The sequence below is a fragment of the Dicentrarchus labrax genome, unplaced genomic scaffold, assembly GCF_905237075.1.
Source record: "Dicentrarchus labrax unplaced genomic scaffold, dlabrax2021, whole genome shotgun sequence".
NCBI lineage: Eukaryota > Metazoa > Chordata > Actinopteri > Moronidae > Dicentrarchus > Dicentrarchus labrax.
The window spans coordinates 1,742,632-1,755,939 of NW_026136701.1; the positions used below are offsets into that span (position 1 = coordinate 1,742,632).

Below are 13,308 nucleotides of genomic sequence, written 5' to 3' on the forward strand. Positions count from 1 at the left end.
AATCTCAATGAAACTTTACATGTTTGATAACCCTCTCGCCTTGAATATGTCTACATGACAACATTCAGACATAGTGATAGCGCCACCTACTGGCAACAGTAAGTAAGCGCTGCGTGGCGATTTTGAGCAAATTTATGTGAGATTTTCATGTTGTGGTCCGCACGTGTTACAACGGCACGCGACGCGGCCGCAGCACTCCCCGAGTTGCATGGAGTGCGAGGTCCCACCCAACGCTGCTTGCAGCTTTAATTATATTAGTGTTTCTAATCAGATTCCAGGTTTTGACTGGAAAACTAGTCTCTAAATTTCCAGGAGTTCTAGATAGCACATGGGAAGGGTTTGACCTTAGCTGTACATGTAATATGTCGACGGCTGTCAATATGTACATTAATTTATTAGCTCATGTGTTCAGCAACTATCTGAATTCAGCTGTCAGTTTTATATTTACATTTCATTAATCCAACCACCTGCCTTAATCTGCTGCCAGTCTGAGCACCATGTTAAACAGCTTGTTAGCATTCAGCTCCTAGCTGCTGGAACACACACACATACACACACACAGTGGCTACTGAGGAAGATGTACACAAAGAAAAGATGGTTCAGAAAAAGCTGAATGACAGTTACTACTTATGAAGCAGCAACTAATATGTGCTGTCTGGAGCCATATAGGCCAACTCAACCAGAAAAAGAGTACTGGAAGTAAAGCTCACATGACAATAAATTGCAAAGCCAGTGGATAAAACCCTGATTCTAGTGTACCTGTGTATTTGAGTGAGGTTATCCTGTTAAATGTGTATGGGCATGTGCTCTCGCGGCTGACCTTGCCTTGTGGGAGTCTCTGTAGACCACCTAGATGAGGACATTAACTGTGTCTGACTTTGCTCGGGACTCCTAATAGATCCTCTCTCTAACTGTTTTTTTTATTCCCTAAATAGCACCATTTCTTCAAAAGAGAGCAAATCACAAAATCCCTCCAGGTGGGAAGCAATCCTCTGCTGACAAAGAGACAGGAGAGTAAAGAGAATAATGGGAGGAGGGCAAGGGAAGAGCAGAAGGAGATTGGAGAAATGGTGCATTAGAAAACAAAGTAGAAGAGAGAAGGTGTGTTTGTGCTGAGAGAAGGGAGGACAGCTGGTGCTGTGCCAATTCAGTTTGAGGTTTTTATGAACCAACATCCCACTGGGGGAAATATCCAGCCTAAATTAGTTTAACACTCTTAAAAACACCCATGAACCTTGCATTTCTGGGTGCATTGTGCTGCCTGGTGCTGTATCCTATCCACCCTGTGGATGACTAATGAAATATAGATGAGACATTTCAGGCACAGCTGCCATGATGAATTCAGACTATGATTCAGGTCTCCAGAACATCAACAAACACTTCAATCTTTGCAGCTCTTGTTTACTGAAGTTATGCCAGGCTCTATAGGCTCAGAGATGGATATCTTTAGTGTTCTATCAATACTGGTATCATTCTAAAAATATTTTCTACAAATTATCACAATTTGCTACTTCTGGCAGAAATAATGAAAATAAATGTTTTGTTGCAGAAATAAAGACTAAATGAGGACAAGCTACTTGGAAGCCAAGAAAACAGCTAGAGATAAATAACTTACAGAGCTCCAAATTGAGGCCGTTTATTAGCATTTTGTGACAATAAAGAATTAATTAATGAATGAAGAATGGCCCTTTCTTTTTCTCTTTGCAAGTGTCCCAGTAAGCCATGACAGTGGCAGTGAGCCAGTATTTACTACACCTGACCCTGAAACTGAAGCAGCAAAATGGAATTCAGCCATCATTCATGTTGTTATTATTATTTACATCTGCGCTGTCCCTACTGACACATGTCAAAATGTCCTATGTGAAAATTTGAGCGATTTCTATTGCATTACTTAAGGTTGATGCATCATGTCATCCTGTGCATGGGACCCATTTTGTGACATATTCAAGTCAGGGGAGTGGACAGATTGCTGTACAATGGTACAGCCACAAATTTGCTCAGAGATGTTTAAAAACTAATAGCATAATTGCAGATTAATTGCATACTGTCCCAAACATTTGACTGTGTCATAAACAGAACAACAATGTAATTCCACAGCAATTCTCATCTATACACTAGGAAAAAGTAGGCAAATAAAAATGCCTAAGGTTATACAAATAAATAAATAGCCTTTAAATACTAGTATCTTATCTGTACATCGGTTCTGACCAATCAGAAGCTGGCATCAATTTAAAAGACCAGTGTTGATTGCAACTAACTAAACACTGCTCACATCTTTTTTTTGACTGCCTGGGAATGAGAACGGGCTGTGAAGTCTGTAGCACAAACTGCACTGACTGCAAAACTAACCCTAACTCGGAATACCTCATCTACAGCCAGTGTCTGGCTTGTCCATTGTGAGCTACTGTAGATATATGGAAGTTCAACAGATCGGACTCCATAGCAAGCAATCCACAACATCTGTAGATATAAAAGGCTCATTCTAAGGTAACGAAAACACAATGATTCCTATATTCAGGGATTATACGCTAATGAAAACATACCTATGGATAGATAGATAGAGAGATCTTCATAAATGGTACACACTGGACCTATCCAGAAAGACCTGTCTTTCCCACCCCAAAGACAATCAAAAACACACTGTACTATTTGTAACCACTTTCTTTTACTGCCAGAAAAATTAACATTGCTATAACCAAGCTGTAATGTAGTACACACTACATGACACATTCTAAAAGGTTTAGAGGGAGCCTGTGTAACATTTGCTAAACAGTGGCCACTGCAGCCACAAGTGGCAATTACGGGGTAGTGGTGAATGTTAAAAATAGAGTAACAGTACCACAAGTAGAAAAGAGTTGTAAAGTCAATAAACTGATTTAGTTTCAATTTAATTATACAGTAATTCTACCTGAAGTTTGCTGACATTAGCACCCATTGAATTGAGCAATTGTGACTTTTTACACTTTTGTCCAAAGCAACTTAAACTAAAGGCATTCAAAGGTGGGACTGCATCCATTTTAAATAAATAATTAACTGGGCATGCCCATGACTCTGCTGTTCTGACATCAGAGAGGAGCTCATTCCACTACTATGGCACCAGAACAGAGAGGAGCCTTTACTAAGATGAGCCCACACAGGGTCCTCCAAGTAATGGGATGGCTAAATGTCCAGAGGCAGAGGAGAACAACAGTTAGGACAAAGCATAGGGTTTGGCTTGAAGGTAAGAAAGCATACTTCTCTTTACTGCCCTGTAGGCCAGCCCTAGAATTTTGAAATGGATGCAAACAGCAACAGGGAGCCAGCACAGTGACTTAGGGAAACTTGGGATGGTTGAATACCAGGTGGGCAGCATAAAATTGATGAGTTCAGAAACATTAGTTGCAAAGGTCTGATGGCAGACACAGGGACTCCAGCAACAAGGGAGTTTCAGTAATCCTTGAGGAGCCTTGTGAAATACCTGTTGTAACACTGCATGGTTCAGACACCATCCTTTCCATGTCACCTGGCAGGAGCGACACATCAATTAGGATGCAAATAGAGAGTGCAGAGCATGATACACCCAATACTTTAAGGGTGGATAGGAAGATCTGGTGGTTAACTGTGTAAAATGGTGAAAACTGGTACAGGAATGAGGACAGATGAAGGGGATTTGCTCTAGCAGCATGGAGCGTTTCAGACATTTCAAGGAGGGACATCTCAGTTGAGTGGCTTCCTTTGAAACCAGATTGGTGGGGTTCAGAAGGTTGTTCTGTGAGAGCTGAGCAGACAGCATGTTCTAGTGTGCTAGAAAGAAAGATATACATATTTGTATTTTTTACATCTGAGGGGTCCACTGTTGTTTTTTATGCGTAGGATGATTACTTGAGGGGATAGGGTCAAGGAAGCAAGTGGTAAAGGTTACAGTCTCCATTTAATTGTCTCTGTCTCTGCCCTTCTGTCTTTACCCCATTCTCTCTCTCGCTCTCTGTCTCTGTCTCTCTCTCTCACCCCAACTGGTCGAGGCAGATGGCCACCCACCTAGAGCCGAAGGGTCTGTCCGAAGTTTCTGCCTCATAAAAGGAAGTTTTTCTTGCCGCTGTCGCCAAGGTCTTGCTCATGGTGGTACTGTTGGGTCTCTGTAAATAATGTTATAAGGAGTTCGGTCTAGACCTGCTTTATTTGAAAAGTGTCCTGAGATAACTTCTGTTATGATTTGGTGCTATACAAATAAAATTGAATTGAATTGAAATTGAAAATTCAATTAATGCAACGAGTGGGTGTGTTATCCTTTTCCAGCCTAGCAACAGAGGATCCAGACACTGCCTGCTACATCTTTACATCTGGTGCTAACATAAATGGAACATCTTTTACCCTGACCCACAAGGTCTAGGATGTTGAGAATGATTTTACTCTAGCAGCACCAGAATCTGACTAGCTCCACTCTCTGGTACTGTTGCCTGCATGGATGCTAATCTTCTTCTGACAAAGTTGAGTTGAGTAATGCTGACTCCAAATCCTCTTTCACTATGGTCAGTAAGCACAGTGTGTGTTTTGATGTTCTGTTACACAGGTGGAGCCTGCATTCTTTCTGCCAAATTCTCTATGTTGCCTCATATCCTTAGCGTTCCAGTCTTTGTGCTGCTCTGGCTGCCGTTATCTGCCCCACTGACTCCCTGTCTGCTGGTTGACTGCCACCTGGAAGTCTTTCTCCTTTGGGTTTGTTTATCAGACTGGGACAGGAGGGCTCAGCATGATATCAATGCCAGTCTGCGTGTCATGTGCAGCAGTGTGCACACCCTTTGATGTTTACATGCTAGCTCCCTCTTCCATGCAGGAGTGGCCATTGCAGCCATTGGAAAGCCATCTGGAAATTTGAATTAAAACAAAGTATACCCCTCTGAACAATGCTGATGGTCTGGTGCTGTTTAATTTTCTAAAAACCTTAATGGTGCCCCTGATATTTTCCAGCTGTCCACTGACTTGGATTGCTTCCCAGTGGATTCTGTGATCAGTTTTGGTCTGGTGTTCTCCAGGTTTTGCTTTACTATAGTGACCGCATTTGATGTCATACTCCATCGCAGTGTCCTCTCAGGGCACTGGAAGCGCAAATGCTTGGCAGATGCACACCCAAAAGGCCAACACAAGATTCACAAGAACTTTGAAGAACATTAAAAGCCTGCAGTGCACCAAGTAGAGAATGTTACTAAACTTGTGTTTAACCCCTTTGTCTGTGTGTTCATACGTCAACACCCGGGTCAGCAACTAATTGACTTAACAGAAGGTAGGCACTCTATTGTGTACAAATTAACAAACCTACATGTCCACAAGGTTTGTGTGGGGGGACTGAAATAAAAGCTGTAAAAGTATGTTTTTCTGAAAATAGTGACAGCAGAAAAGTTAATTACCCTGCAGGAGTGGTTTGAGAACTTTCTCTGTTTTTGATTCTTCTTTTGTAAATGCCATCTTCTGTGAAGGAGGAAACTTAAAACTCTACAGAGCAACCTTTAAAGTCCACAGGGAGTGCATGCATGATACTCCTTCATGATATATTGAGGAAATGGATGCAGAGGTAGATTTCTCCTTTAAGCCTCAGTGCAACTATAGTTATCAAAATATATCACTATCAGTTTGTGCTTTGAATGATCAAGGAAATATATATATATTATACAACACAAGGTTGCACAACGTAATGAAAGTTTGCAGTCCCTTCATGCTCATTTATGTATATATATATATATATATACACCAAGGAAACAATTCTGCAGTGTATCTTTTGAATTTGCATCAACAACATAGTAATTATATGGTTTAATCTTCAAAAAGAAATAGTGTCCATCCACTTTGACTGCATTTGAGCACCAAGCATCATCAATGTAAACACCTCCTCTCGTCACAGTCTGCCCGTCGAGGATCTGGGATGTTGATGGAGCAGGTCTCTGTATAGATGTGGACACAGTCAACATTCTCTGATTTCTGGTTGTTTGGCCAGCCTAAATCCATTTTCTTCCAGACCGGACACCTTTCCAAGTCCAAGTTAGGCCTGGCTCTCTTCCTCTCTTCCTGGGGCAACCACAGCACCCGCCGTGGTGGGCTGGTCCAGCCAGTCTCTCAACGTCTGCAGTTCTTTAATCCAAACCCTACGCTTCCTTTTCCAACGACTGTAGGGCTATTTTTGCCACAGCATCTGAATGTGCATCTTTTGCCAAAGTCAAAATATCCTGACCATTTTGGCTTAGCCCTTTAAAATCAAATCTAATCAGACATCATTCAAAGATGTTTAAGCAAAAAAGCGGAAAAATAAAACAGATTAAAAGAAAAATTCTGCAAGTTTGAAAGAGCTACTGGCAGATGCTAAGCATTATCACATTCTATTATGCTAGAAGAGGTAAACAGACATATCTGTTCTACTCAATTGGACACACAATAAGTGCTATGTTACAAATGAAATTGTGTGAAACTCAAAATAACCACATTCAGTTCAAAGCTGTCTCATTGTGAAACTGTCTTTGCATTCAGGAAACACACACATGAACACTGAGACACACACACACACACACACACACACACACACACACACACACACACACACACAAACAGCAGCTCATGTGCTGAAAGCTCTGTTCTGTCTCCAGTTAATTCTATTCACATTGAGTGGAATATGCTTTGAAAAGCACTCTCACTGAAGACACTTTGATATTCTCTGTACACTGTCTCTACAAGGGCCCTTTCTCTTGTGTCTTTAATGGACAGTATCATGTCTGGGAGAGCTTTTGTTACGGAGAGACACAGAGAGAAGGGGGGTGAAAGGAAAAAAGAGAGATACGGGGACAAAGAGCAGTGCTAGGGAGGAATATGGCTTTTTGTCATACTGAGCCTCTTTTCTGAATTCTGTCTGCTCTGACTTGTCAACAGCAGCAGCCACTTGATTTACAATGCACTTAGTCCACTGATGCGTTGTCACAAATCATTTTGACAAAGTAAAGTTCAAAGGCTATTATAGAAAAGATACAAATCCCATCTTTAATTAAAAGATGTGCAGTGCTTCCCAGTGCTATCCCATCCTGTGTGTCCTGTGAGACTGCACAGCATATAATTAAATTTGAGGTGAGTAGAAGTGGCAAAGCAGCAGGTATGACATATGCAAATCCAGTCTTTTAAGGAATATAAAAATCTTAAATATACTCTAAGTTACAAGTTTTAGACTTTCCCTGTGCTGAATTGCTATCTTGATGGGAATTTTTAAATTTTTGTCACAGATCCACTCGTGAATTTATTATGGAAGAATGTTAAAAATACAAACTCATAAGATGGTGGGGAATCTTAATAGAGTTCAGCGCTGCCACTGCTGGCTAGAGTGTATTTTTTTGCCATTCTATTAGAGACAAGATTAATAACCAAATGCCCTCAACAGGTATCACTGTCTCTCCAAGTTCAGGAACTTTAACTAATGTAAAATCAGATATATATTTATGTCGCTATTCTTCCTGGGGTCGACACATGGTTACAACTCTATACAAATATACACTCACATTACTCATCACAATACACTGACACAAAACATCATAATGCACATATACTGTAAATAAAACAATAACAACTGACACACTCCATAGACAAACACAGACATACGCACACAATAAAATATGTATGTATCATAACAAACAAATATCCTAAGGATTCAACAGATAAATATCACCATTTCACCTTGATTGCCCATGGACCCCTCTCACACCAAAGAGTACTTATTAATCACTTAGTTTCCTTTTAAAGTCTGTGTAAAGTAAATTCACTCTCAACAAATTATATGTGTTATAAAATAGTAATTGAAAACATTATAAAAGACTGAACTGTGGAGTTTCTCTTTTTACTGGTTTATGGTTCAGAATTTCTTGGGGACGGGGCTAAAAGTAGGGCTCGATGATGCACTGGAGCCACCAGCGCTGTAGCAGTATAAAAACGTACTGTGCACTAGCGTCGGTGGCTCTCCTGCTCGGTGTCAAGTTATTACAACTGTTTTCTTACAACCGTTTCTTTACTGCGTATTATCATGTTTTTCATCATTTATCAAGGCCACAGCCTTTGCTAGCTAGCGAAAGTATGTAAGTATCTCGCAAATGCATCTTTCCTGGATGTGAAAAACAGCTCAGTAATTATATAATTAAAATCAAAATTAATATAATTTTGATTTTGAATGCATGATGCATGAGTGACTGGACCCTACACTCTTCCATAATTGGGTCAAAAATTACCCGTATTAGAATCAATGTGTTTTTATGCCATTTTTGTCATTTTAGTTAAGAATAATCATTTGTATTATACTATTTTGGTCCACACAAGAATGATTAGGGTGATATCAGCTAAAATGAGCCATCAGGTAAAATGAGCCATTTAAGGTTTGAGCCTCCTAGCTCTTTAAATTCTAATAATAATAAGCAAATAATTTCAAATTGTTGCTACAACTGTACTTGATACAAAACAATTGATTTAATTGGTCTATGGTGGGCGGGGCAAAGCCTCACTTCCAGACTGCTGAGGAAAACTGTGAGGAGGAGACGGTGGCAGGTGGGTGCTGCCGTTGGCTGGGTTGGTTTCATGTTTGTTGAAAGGTGAAAGAGGCATGATGTAGGCCTAACCTAGAAGTAATAGGCTAGTGGTAGCTTATATGTATGTATGTAACATGTATATAAATAACATGAAAGTATGATTTGCCCAGATTATGGCAAACAAGAAAGAACATTAAGGAGAGGAGAGGAGGAGACAGGAAGAGAGACAAAAGGAGAGGGGGAGAAAGGAATGGAGAGGAGACAAGAGCAGGAGAAAACAAGAGAGAGGAGAGGAGGAGCAAAGAAGAGAAAGAGGAAAGTACAACCAGTGGTTAGAGGAGAGAATGCGGGGAGCAACGGAAGAGTACAAGGAGGCACTTGAGAAAGGAGTAAGTGTGCGCTTCCTTTGGAGGGCGTGGAATCTTCCACGGGCCACGCTGCAAAGACGGGTGAATGGCAAGATTGTTTGCTCTGACCATGTTTCAGGAAGGAAACAGTACCTTCCCGAGGCAGCAGAGAAGGAGCTAGGTGCATTATTGAAGACCATGGCGGAGAGGTGGTTCCCTCTCACCAAGCGAGATGTCCAGCAGCTGGTCGTGCAGGGTACTACTGGTTTCAGAACTTCATGAAGTGTAACCCAGGGCTTGGGATGCAGAAGCCTGAAGTCCTGTCAGCTGCAAGGGCCGCAGGCCTCAACAAGCAAGTGGTCAGCCAGTGGTTTTAGGAGTATGATAACTTGCTCTGTACACTTGGCCTTAAGGGTATTCCATCTCGCCTCTGGAACTGCGATGAGTCTGGTCTCCAAGACCAATTCCCATCAACTAAGGTGGTTGGTCAGATTGGCCAACCATGCATGGAGGTATGCTCAGGTGAGAAGGGCAAAACCACCACCTGCCTGTCAGCCTTTAATGCTGAAGGAACACGTCCCCATCTTGTGCTACCCTCCCCACACCACTCACGCTCTTCAGCCAGCAGACCAGGCCCTGTTCTGGAGCCTGAAGCACCACTGGGACCAAGAGGGACGGAAGTGGACCAGGCTGATGGCAGGGCAGAAGCTGCCAAAGTCTGAGTTTTTCTCTGTTTTCAGCCGGGCGTGGAAGAAGGCTGCCACAGTAAAAAACGCTCAGGCAGGGTTCAGATGGACAGGGATGTTCCCTCTGAAGAAACACATCCTCCCAGAGAGTGCTTTTGCTCCCAGCAAAACAACAGAGAGAACCCTGCCACCCACTCTCCCAGCCCCACCCAGCAGACCCCAGTCACTGCCAGATATGATAGTTACTGCAGAGCTCAAAAATTATAAATGCAGGACTGTGGCACTCCTGAGATGCCCAGGCATGCACATCATATTCACCTGACATAAGAGTGCCAATGTGACACATACAGAAAGTCACAAGAAAGGTTGGATGTCAGACAGGCCACTTTCTGGGGAAAAGGAACTCTTGGTCTAAAACCACTCTAAGCAACAGAATGAATACAGGTATATTGAGAGTTTTTTTAAGTCTCTGTGAATGTCTGGTGTAAACTGAGAGATTTAAGGTGCGCATAATATAGCTTTTTAAATTACAGACACCAACAAAGTGTCCTCTCTTTGACTTTCCCTCTGAAATCTGTTCAAGTTTTGCAGATCCTGATGACTCCAGCTACCTCCCCAGCATGTCTGAATTGGTTGACACCAGCAGTGAACAGTAAGTTAACTTTGCTTGTTATAGATCTTTATTAATCTGACATCAAAGGAACAATCTATTCCTCAACATTATTTGATTTTTCATAACATTATTTCTGCACCAGAGCCCCACCATCTTCCATTTCAAAAAGTTGTGATACAAATGTCATTACTCAAAAAATGATTTATTACAAGTGTAATACTTTCCAGAACATTACAATAAAACATAACTATTTACATAAAGTCTTCAAATTGGAAAATGTACTCCACATATATTAATCAGGGTACTCCTGCACAACACAAGAAGGGATGACAACCCGGTTGTGCTTTCTCAGGTATCCCCAGCACCAGGAAACAAAACATCTATAGGGCAAGTAGTGAGCACACCTGTAATGACAAAAAAGTAATGTGATTCATTAAACACAGCATACTATAATAACCTAATTGATTTATATTCTCTCTATTTTGGCCATGTCTTACAGAACAGGATGCCAGGAGATGACAGCTTGATTCATTAACAACCTGCAGTCTGACTCAAATCATTCTGTCTATATGGATGGACCAGGACATGGACAGAAGTTATTCTTTCAGAAAATGTAGCTGCATATTTGTGCAAATGCACTGAATGACTGCTCACCTATTGTTCGCTTGTGTCATTTTCAGTGTTGTAAAAAGTAAAAGTAACTGTAATTCCACTCCAATTACCCAAATTTAAATGGGCTTGTGGACAACTACAAAGAGAAGACAAACACAGCTTGTCCGCGTGGATCCCCTTTATTTTATGGTTTATGATCTAATGTCACTGACCTTACGTTAGCCAAATACAGTCTTTTTGTCAATAATCATTTATTATCTAACTACTGTAGCAAAGCCCGGTTAACATTTACATTGCTATTGTATGTGTTCAGTTATATTTACTGAAATATCTTTAACACCAAGTTATGTACTGCTAAGTGCTTTAGCAAATTGTGGTGTTCATTGATTGTGATTGAGGGAAATAGCTGGTCTCCTTTGTTTAAATATAATAACACCACATGAATGCAAGCTGCTTATTATTAGCACAGAGACTCTTTATTATTAGTGTAACATCATTACACTGTGTTTGTCTAAATATTAAAAGCAAATTGGTTTCAGTGGGCATTGATCCTGTTATAGTTATAGCTGCAAACTGTGTGACCTGGTTCTGATTCCTAAACCTTACCTTGTTTTGAAAGACAGGCCATTTGATCAACAGAAATGTAATTTCTACATATTCCAAATCAATAAAATAAATGTACCGTCTAACTTACACAGCTCTTTCCTTCAACTCCAGTGGCCCATGGTCTGCCTGGTAAATGTTCAGGGCATTCTGCAGGGAGTAGGGGTTCAGGCAGACTGGCTCAAGGCCTGGACGAATAGTAATGCACTGTGCCTCTTTAGGAAGCTCTTCACATCTATTCTGAACCTGTTGAAGTGTGTTGGAAGGTGTTTTAGTGCTAGAGATTGTGTACTCGTAATGGTCATTGTGGAAGATACATTTGTTTTTCTTTACATACAGCATTGAGCTCCTTGCAGCAGACATTTTCCTTCTCAGTTGGCATCATCCTGCATTCTCCACAGGTGCACCTGTAAAAGTACAGGTTATGTCAGTTGGACTACAGATACTGTCAACAATTTAAGTTTTCTATTTGTCATATATGTACAGTAAAGTTAGCTGAACAATTTACAGCTTATTGTTGCAATGATCACAGATCTGTAGGTATGTGGAGTCTAGTGTGGTCACATTAATATTGATAATTGCGGAGGTTGTATTTATATTTGAAAATATGCAACAAAATGATACAATTCTGATTAATATTCTGATACCAGCCAGTATAATATTTCACCAGCATTTGTCTATAGTGCTCATTTCCCACACTAGTTGTATGACACAAAGCTAGCTGTAGTCCCTTTATGTTACTCACAAAACAGAAATATAAATAGATGAATTAATGTGTCATTGAAATACATGTTTACATGGTGGAGTGCATCGGATGGCTGCTAGGCTGAGCTGTGACTATACAGATAAATACAATTTTAAACTTCCAAATATATTTGTGTCTGTTATTTATTGATAGCCTGACTGGCTAGGTTATGTTTGTCAGTAATACATATTGCTAACTAGCATAAATAAGAGTAAAAACATTACCATTCTGTAGAAGGCTGAGAGGGTCGAGGTTGATACAGGGGCAGGTCAGTGTCCTCTGACTCTGGGTCAGATTCTGGCTCTGGTGGCTTAAACATGTAGGGCTGAGTGAATCAAATGAAGCTCTTAGCATCCATTTTCGCACTGTTACAGTATTTGACAGTTGAGAGTGGCGGAACCCCCAGCCCCCCTCCCTCCACTTCCGCGGCAGGTGGACGTGGCGTCATCGCTCCCAGCTTATTTTTTCCCATTTTTAAAACCTAATTTCATATACTCATATACTAGGTCATATACTACTAAATTTGGCAGGGTGGTTAATAACACTTTTTTCTTTGTTGTGAGAAATTTATTATGACTAGGGCTGGGTATCGGGGCCAATTTCCTAAATCGTAAATAATTTGATTCAATTCAATTCAAATCAATTCAATCTGCTCTTAAATAATGAAAATGCCTCAACTGTGTTACATAATACAAATGTACTTTATTTTTTCTCTTCACCTTAAACAACAGGTTTTAAGTACAAACTTGTAAATTGGACAGTTTAAACTTGAGCTGTAAACAAAACTCTCTCAAGTCTCAAAAGTGCAATTTTGAAATTAGAAAGGAATTGCAAGTGAAAGTGTACTTGAACTACAACATTCCATCACGGCAAATTGCATTAAGGCATTATTTATTAAAGTGCAAAAATAATAATAATAATGGTAACTAAACTAAAAGTAAACGTAAACTGTCTAAAGTCAAGTCCTGTTATTGTGACTTTGTTCTCACTTCTCACTAATTGTGAGATTCTTGTGCAGGAAAAGGAGCTCATTGACATGATTTGGGGTTAGGCAGCTCCTTTTTGCAGTGACAATATCACCCGCAGTGATTCCCTCAGTTTCTTTCGTTTTGCCCCGGACGGCTTGTTGTCGGAAGCTAACGTTAGCGTAGTGTGATACCCTGTCCAGTGTTTTCTGAGG

General features: G+C 40.6%; 1 protein-coding gene and 1 long non-coding RNA gene across 3 annotated transcripts in view; one reads left to right on the forward strand and one right to left on the reverse strand.

Moving 5' to 3' along the window:
* Nucleotides 1–13,308, reverse strand: part of LOC127369678 (cadherin-18-like) — a 183,710-nt gene that overhangs the window by 100,729 nt on the left and 69,673 nt on the right. The gene's annotated exons all lie outside the window — the stretch shown is intronic.
* LOC127370261 (uncharacterized) overlaps nt 1–13,308 on the forward strand; it is a 273,222-nt gene that overhangs the window by 19,024 nt on the left and 240,890 nt on the right. The window lies entirely within an intron of this gene.